The sequence below is a fragment of the Sciurus carolinensis genome, unplaced genomic scaffold (assembly GCF_902686445.1).
Source record: "Sciurus carolinensis unplaced genomic scaffold, mSciCar1.2, whole genome shotgun sequence".
NCBI classification, from domain to species: domain Eukaryota; kingdom Metazoa; phylum Chordata; class Mammalia; order Rodentia; family Sciuridae; genus Sciurus; species Sciurus carolinensis.
The window spans coordinates 520,807-529,941 of record NW_025920169.1 but is presented as its reverse complement, the minus strand read 5'-3'; the positions used below and the strand labels follow the sequence as shown (position 1 = coordinate 529,941).

At 37.6% G+C, this 9,135-nt stretch overlaps 1 pseudogene; it reads left to right on the top strand.

Annotated features, from left to right (window-relative positions):
* The first annotated feature begins 5,412 nt into the window (after nt 1-5,412).
* On the top strand, nt 5,413-7,892 carry LOC124974694 (histone acetyltransferase KAT2B-like; annotated as a pseudogene).
* The last annotated feature ends 1,243 nt before the right edge of the window (nt 7,893-9,135 follow it).

Genomic DNA, 9,135 nt, shown 5'->3' with positions numbered 1-9,135 from the left:
AGAAGTTTATTGAAATGAAATCGAGTGATACACAATGACATCGTGCAGGTGGCCTATGCACATACCCAGAGAAATAAAAGCTGGGTCATTTACATGTTTGCTTTACTCTCAACTTGAGCCCAAAGGAAGACCTCAAGAACAATAAAAGTTCCTCATTCTCCTTTGTTTCATCCATTGTCACTTGTCTTGATCTTCTTATCTCTCATTCCTTCACTCATCTTCCACTAACTAGAAAAACATCCCCTTTCTTCCTTTTATAAGGCTTAGGCTTAGAGAAGAAGAAAACACATACCACTTGATTTCTTCACAGGCTGAGGATTGAAGGAATTTTCCAGGTAGTCCCTCTTTTGCCTCTTCATCATGGTGATACTCTTCATAAGGTTACTCATATCAGGTAAGATCCTCTCAGAATCTCAACTCTCCAAAAATTAGGTGATGATGAGTAAGAATGAAATTCATACCTGGAGAAACAACATAAAATGAACTTAGATTATCTGTTCATTTAATCAATATCCTTAGCTGTGCTTAGTACAACATCATGATTGTTCAGAGATCAACTATCATTAAGACTTCAGCAGTGAATTATGACTTACTGATGACATGACAGAGTCCAGGGATTCACACCATATTTACAGTATTTCAGCATTGCTAATATGCATCAAATAAGTAGAAGCCCATTTTGCATTGAATGTTCTACCATTAAATTAAATATTCATTCACTGAAATTGATACCAAAGTTAGAGATGCATATAGATTAAACAAGGTAATCTGTCCATAAGTCTATAGACACTTGATTACACAGTGTAAGGATATGACAGTACCAGAGAAGGTCAGACTGAGAATCATGCTTGACTCAGAAAAGCAATGGTTATATACATAAGTGCTATTTATAGTATGTAGAACTGATTGAGATGAATGTTGAAATGTGGGTTGAGTATGAGAAAATCTTACCCATACATACAGCACCTGAACAATGGGAGAGGATTGTTTTTGTTGTATTGGTTTCTTACTGAGTTCATAAAAAATTACCAAATGTTTATTATTTAAAATATAGTGTATTATTCTTCTTTTTGGTTCAAAGCACATTATGGGACTTGAGATTTAAGGTCAAGGTTTCAGCAGACCTTGTCCTATCTGGAGGTTAAACTTAAGGTAACTCCATTTTACCCCTCCAGGTTCCAGAGCTTCCTACAATCATTACCTCTTTTTCATGTTTTTACTATTTATCAATTATCAGTCAAAAACCTAAATCCATGATCACAGTTCCACTCTGACCACTATGTTCTTAGCTGATTCTCATAAAAGCCATTGTGGTAAACTTGACTGTGACCAGATTAACTAGAACAATCTTCACATTCAAAATATTTGACTTCTCATCTGCATAGTCCTCTTTTCTATAAAAGGTCACATATTTATGAATTCATGGTATTCAAGGGTTTATATTTAGGAGGTGAAAGATGCTGTCAGAGAAAAGGTTTTGTTCTTTTTCATTCTATACCAAAATAAAATCAGAGATATTTAGAAGAATTTACCTACAGTAAAATACAGTATTATGAGAGTAGAAACCTGGAATTGAGAAAAAGTTTGTAATACATTTAAAATCATTATGTAAACATATAGAATAATACAAGCAGAATTAAATAAATTAGATATCACTTGAAACTAAATATTAACAAAAGTAATAAAATAGCATTCCAAAAAGAAAAACATTTCATGTTATAGAACTAGGGAAAACAAATGAAACAATAAATAACTTCATGTCAGGATGACAGATCAATATAAATAACATAATTTTGAGGTTATGGAGTTCTGTAAAATTGAGATGTTAAGCAAATTTATATCAGAATAAATAACCCAATTAGAATCTGAAAGAAATATAAGAAAACACAAATTCTAATGTTCATAAATAAATATAGTAAGGTAAAGAAAAATACCAAATATAAAATCTAAAATATGTGGGGGTTTTGTATGAGAAATTGAAACCAGATGTGTTTCACCACTGAGCCACATCCCCACTATTTAATGTATTTTATTTAGAGATAGTATTTCACTAAGATGCTTGTAGCTTTTCTCAGTTTTTGAGGTTGGCTTGAAATTGTGATCCTCTTGCCCCAGTCTCCCAAGCAGCAGGGATGACAGGGGGCATGTGCCACTGTGACCATCAATGAAAACATTTTTAAATAGAAAAAAAATCAAAGGATGCAACGAAGTAAAAATTATGGCTTCTGAGTTAAATATGTTAACTCCTTAAGTCTGTGATATAGCCAATTCACAAGTAAAGGAAAATGTTAAGACAGAACGTGAGCCAAACTTTCACTGCTGTGACAAAAAAACCTTGACCAGAATCATCCTAGAATGAGGATTGGTGTGAACCAGGGTGGGAATTGATGAATTCAATTGCATAATACAATTTTCTAGGAACAATATTTTGTCTTCAACTTTCTTAAATACTAGAATTTGAATATTGCTGCCAACTATTTTTCCATCTTCATCTCTCTTAACAGGTGCTATACCCATGTCTCAATTCCATGATATCTATACATGATCCCTCTCTGCTTTTGTCCCATCTGTATCTCCTTTCTTGAAAAATCACACTAGATCTTTTGATAAATTGGGTGCAGTGTGTTTTTTTGTCAACCTAAAAATGTTTATGGTCAGAAATTTGGAGGAATATATCTCTGCATACTTGATCTGACATTGTACATATTTCCCAATGCATATGTTTTAGTTGTTGATAGACACAATGATTTTGCTTTATGTGTTTATATTTGTGTGATGCTGAGGTTAGTACTCAGAGGCTTACTCCTGGTAGGAAAGTATTTTACCACTGAAAAACAGACCATGCCACTTTTGGTGTACTTTTCTACAAAAAAGACATATATAATCATAAGATTTTAAGAGCCAACACACATTTTAATAATTAATGTTTAGTGAACCTAATTTGAAATTGCATCCATCTTTACCATGAAATCCAGCAAAAAAAGAAATTACAGAAAATGCCTTATACAAGTAGGGTAAAAATAGTGAGAGGACCAGTGAATCCATTTATATACAAAATTGATTGGAGAAACAGAAATTGTGATTAAAGAAAAGAATGTAAATATGCAAAGAATTTTAAAAAGTAAAAATAACTATAAAAAGCAGGAGAAAGGGAGTAACATGTTTAGCTCTTCATTACTAATCTCAGGTATAAATTAAAACACATTTATATGTAAAATTTGGTGCAGATGTAGACATTGCAATTAGAGAAGAAAAGACAATATTTTTGAGTCTATAAAATGCAAAAATAGGTACAAAATCAGGATATATTCACAGAGTAAGTGAATAAAATGTGCTAATAAATTTATAACTTATTACAAGATTAAAGTCATTTCATAATCACACAATATTTTAAAATTTCCTCTAAATTTGAGGGTGGATTTCAAATTTTAATATCATGTTTTGGATTCATTGAAATTGCAAAAACACAGATTTACCAGACATATTATTTTCAACAAATGCAAGATTTTTAAAAAATAATATGTAATTGAAAATAATATGATTTACTTTATTAGAATAACTTCTCTATTGGATTCCATCATTCTTTCTTCACTCCTAAATTAATTTTAAGAGCTTTATTGATGTATGATTACAATTTATCAAAGCAGCTTATTTTGGTTATACAAAAGAATGGGTGTGATTCAGCTACCCATTTTGCCTTCTATTTACATATTGGGATAGATTTGCTATTTCTTTGGGAAAACAATTATCTCATGATGAGAATTTTGATGTTCATGTAGAAAACTGAAATCATTTATAATTTCATAGTTTTTTTTAATTTTGAGTTTCAACTTATTATGTAGCAGTGATACAAACTCACTATATTATTTTAATGACTAAAATGATATAAATCTGGGAAAGTATTTGGATGCTTTTGAGTAATTTAACAAGTTCTTTCAAATGTCTCCTTTTGTAAGCATTTTGCTATAGAATATGTTATAAAATTCCAAATTTTCTGATGTTTCAAATTAGTAGAAGTGTGTTGACAAATAAATCGTTTTCCTGTCCTCTTATTAACACAAGACAAAATGTCAGCATTAACTAATTAGAATATGATTTTAAGAATAACAACAAAAATGTTCAAGTAATGGAATAATGTTCTACAAGATTGTTGACTGTTATGGTGTGGGTCTCAGAATGTTCCCTGAAAAGTTCATTCATCAGGCAATGTAGCATCATTCAAAGATGAGAATACTGGACCATGGAAACTGTAACATTACTCTGGAATAATCCATTTGTTGAAATTATAACCAGAATGAAAAAGAGAGTGTTAACAGTAAGCAGTTAGACATGGGTTGATAAAGTAGGTCACTGGTAGAATGGAGTTGGATTTTAATTTGTCCCTTGATTCTCCCAATATCTGGTTCCTGACTGGTGAAAAAATGTCCTGTGCCATTTTGTTCCATTATGGTGTTATGACCATTGCAGACCCAGAAATCTGGAGTCATGTGATCATGTACTTTGACATAGAAAATGATCAGTGAAGATACCATTTTGTTCCTTTTGTTGTTCTTCACAGGTATTATATCTAGGATTATATTGGTGAAGTTAGGTAATGACTACATAGAAGTACCCTGGATTTTTTTTCAATTATATGTAAGTTTTTCCTAAAGAAACTAATATTATTTGAAACCTGAGGAAATCTCAAGTTTGACTTTAAAAATTGAAATAAAATTTACACTCCAATTTATACTTGAAATCAAAGGTAAAATGTCTCAAAGTAAAAAAAAAAGTGCATTAAAAAATCACTATGACTCACAGAATAATGGATAATTTTTCTTATTATTATCAAACTATCATCCTTTTAAGTAGTATTTTCTCCATTATCAAGGCGACACAGCCAACTCACAAAGACAGTGTGAGGCATTTAGAGACAGTGAGGCACTTAAGGCCACAAGCTTGCTTGTTCAAAGTCCAGTTATTTTGTTTTTGACTTTTTTTTTCATTGGGTGCATGGATGGTAAATAGTAATATTTTTTCTCATAAATATAATAAGTTGTGCACCCGCCCGTGGGCACCGCCGGTCCGCAGCCCCGAGGAACATGTCCGCGGCCAGGGAGTGGAGCAGAGCCGGGGGAGGAGGACGGGGGAGGGCGTGTGCAGTGGTGGCAGCGGCAGCCGCGGAGCCGCTAGTCCTCTCTCTTCTCAGGGAGCAGTTGCTGCCCTCACCGCCACCCTCAGCGCGCGGTCGGGGGCTGGAGCGGGCGGGCGGGGAAGGGCGCGCGGGGGTGGGCGGGGGCGGGGAGGGGGGTGGGCACAGGGGGCGGGAGGGCGTGGGGGAGGGTCTCCCGCTCCCGAGGACCAGAACCCCAGCGGGAGACCCTGGTGGCGGTGGCGCCTGACACTCGCGCCTCCTGCGAGCTCTGGGGCGGCATGTCTGAGGCTGGTGGGGCGGGTGGGCGGCTGCGGGGCGGGAGTCGGGACAGGGGCCGGTCCCGGGGCGCTGCCCCCTCCGCCCTCAGCTCTGCCGCCCGCGCCCGCCACAGGGCTACCCTGTGCCGCCGCCTCCGCCGCCGCCGGGGGCTCGGGCGCCTGCGGTCCAGCGAGGGCAGTGGCTGCGGCGGGCATGGCCGAAGGACCGGGAGGCGGTGGCTTGGCCCGGATCGCGGTGAAGAAGGCTCAGCTGCGCTCTGCCCCGCGGGCCAAGAAACTGGAGAAACTCAGAATGTACTCCGCCTGCAAGGCCGAGGAATCCTGTAAATGTAATGGCTGGAAAAACCCCAACTCCTCTCCCACTCCCCCGAGTGCTGATCTGCAGCAAATCATTGTCAATCTAACGGAATCCTGCCAGAGTTGTAGCCATGCCCTAGCTGCTCATGTTTCCCACCTGGAGAATGTGTCAGAGGAAGAAATGAACAGATTCCTGGGAATAGTGTTGGATGTGGAATATCTCTTTACCTGCGTCCACAAGGAAAAAGATGCAGATACCAAACAAGTTTATTTCTATCTCTTCAAGCTCTAGAGAAAATCTATTTCCCAAAGAGGAAAACCTGTGGTTGAAGGCTCTTTGGAAAAGAAGCCTCCATTTGAAAAATGCTAGTATTGAGCAGGGTGTGAATAACTTTGTACAGTACAAATTTAGTCACCTACCATCAAAAGAAAGACAAACAATTGTTGAGTTGGCCAAAATGTTCCTAAACCGCATCAACTATAGGCATCTGGAGGCTCCATCTCAGGGAAGACTGCGGTCTCCCAACGATGATATTTCTGGCTACAAAGAGAACTACACAAGGTGGCTGTGTTACTGCAATGTGCCACAGTTCTGTGACAGTCTACCTCGGTACGAAACCACCCAGGTATTCGGGAGAACATTGCTTCACTCTGTCTTCACTGTCATGAGGTGACAGCTCCTGGAACAAGCAAGACAGGAAAAAGACTAACTGCCTCTTGAGAAACTAACTCTAATCCTCACCCATTTCCTAAAGTTTCTGTCCATGTTAGAGGAAGAAGTTTATAGTCAGACTCTCCCATCTGGGATCAGGATTTTCTCTCAGCCTCTTCCAGAACCAGCCAGCTAGGAATCCAAACAGTTATCAAACCACCTCTTGTGACTGGGACAGTTTCATACAATTCGAACTCATCATCCCTTGAGCAGCCAAATGGAGGGAGCACCAGTCCTGCTTGCAAAGCCTCTTCTGGAGAAAAGAGGAAAATGAATGACTCTCACATTCTGGAGGAGGTCAAGAGACCCTGAGTTATTGGGGATATTCCTATGGAATTGATCAATGAGGTCATGTCTACCATCACAGACCCTGCAGCAATGCTGGGACCAGAGATCAATTTTCTGTCAGCACATTCAGCCAGGCCAGGGATGAGGCAGCAAGGCTGGAAGAACAGAGGGGTGTAATTGAATTTCATGTGATTGGCAATTCCTTGAACCAGAAACTGAACAAGAAGATCCTTATATGGCTGGTTGACTTACAAAACGTGTTCTCCCATCAGCTGCCCCGAATGCCAAAAGAATATATCTTTGACCCGAAACACAAAACCCAAGCTTTAATTAAAGATGGCCGTGTTATTGGTGGTATCTGTTTCCATTTGTTCCCATCCCAAGGATTCACAGAGATTGTTTTCTGTGCTGTAACCTCAAATGAGCAAGTCAAGGGCTATGGAACACACCTGATGAATCATTTGAAAGAATATCATATAAAACATGACATCCTGAACTTCCTCACATATGCAGTTGAATATGCAATCAGATACTTCAAGAAACAGGGTTTCTCCAAAGAAATTAAAATACCTAAAACCAAATACGTGGGCTATATCAAGGATTACGAAGATGCCACTTTGATGGGATGTGAACTAATTCCCTGAATTCCATACACAGAATTTTCTGTCATTATTAAAAAGCAGAAGGTGACAATTAAAAAGCTAATAGAACTAAAACAGACCCAGACTCATAAAGTCTACCCTGGACTTTCATGTTTTAAAGATGGAGTTCGACAGATTCCTATAGAAAGCATTCCTGGACTTAGAGAGACAGGCTGGAAACCAAGTGGAAAAGAGAAAAATAAAGAGCCCAAAGACCCTGACCAACTGTACAGCATGCTCAAAGCATCCTCCAGCAGATGAAGAGCCATCAAAGCGCTTGGCCCTTCATGGAACCTGTGAAGAGAACAGAAGCTCCGGGATATTATGAAGTTATAAGGTTCCCCATGGATCTGAAAACCATGAGTGAACGCCTCAAGAATAGGTACTACGTGTCTAAGAAATTATTCATGGCAGGCTGACAGCGAATCTTTACCAATTGCAAAGAGTACAACCCCCCTGAGAGTGAATACTACAAATGTGCCAATATCCTGGAAAAATTCTGCTTCAGTAAAATTAAGGAAACTGGATTAAATGACAAGTGATTTTTTTTTCCCTCTGCTTCTTAGAAACTCATTGAGCAGTGTGCCTAAAGCAAGGCGGTTTAGTTTTTTAAAGAATTGGATGATGTGTTGAAGAGACTTGTAAATGTAATAATTAGCACTTTTGAAAAAGAAGAAAATCTCCTTTTAGCTTTCAGATATGTATTTAAATTGAAGTCATAGAACATTTTTATTTTGTGGAATAGATTTTAGTCTGTTTACTCCTATTATGTAAATTTTACATGGCATGTCCATTAGCCAACTATTCCATGATAGATGATCAGGGGTTTCCTCAAAACCTGTATGTGAGGAAATTGCACATAGTACCAAGATTTGGGGGAATCTAGAAAATTTTCAGACCATGAATGTTTCCATTTTTTTCTAATGGAATGTGAGAGTTTATTTTTATTTTATTCTGAAGGACTTTAAGGAAGGGATACATGATAAAGAGCCCATAAAAGGTGAAATATGTCATGTTTGAAGTCTCATCATAGACTTTTATATATATATTTTTTTAAAACACTCATTTAGATGAGGTGCTTTGAGCAGTTCTGAAAAATGCAGTTTCACAAAAGCAAACTGCTTTGAATCCTAAGGAAAAGTTCTAAATAATGCAAACTTTTTATAAGCATCTGGGGTTTTGATAATTGTGTACCTACAACAAATTTGTGAGTGCATAACCACTATTTTAATAATTCTTTTCTCTACATAAAAATGTAACATCATGTTTGACTTAGCTTATGCAGGCCATAAGACCCAAAAGGTAATTTCCTAGGCCACAAAAGCATACACCTGAAAACACTTGAGATCAAATCAATGTGCTTTAATAGGAAAAGATGTGTAGTTGATACATCTATCTATTTGGTGAGTCCTTGCTCCAATAAATGAGAATTTTTTCCTCATTTGTGACACACACAGTCCCATCAAATAATGAATATGTGAATCATTTTCCTTTTGGATCTCCAGATTATGTTTATTTTTTGAGGTGAATTAAGCTCACACCAAAGTTTGCTGTCAGTATTTTAACAGTCACATTGCTGTATAGGTCCAGGGTTCTATCCCACTAAAATCCATCACACAGTCTTACTAACTAACCTGTCTTAGGAATCCAGCTTAGTGCTTGGTTTTATTTACTGATTACACTATATAGAAAAGTGGGACAACTGCCACCCCAACTCTGGGAAAACCAACTAATATACAGCCATATAAATGAAGGTCATCTGGATGGTTTCAACACTAATTTTTA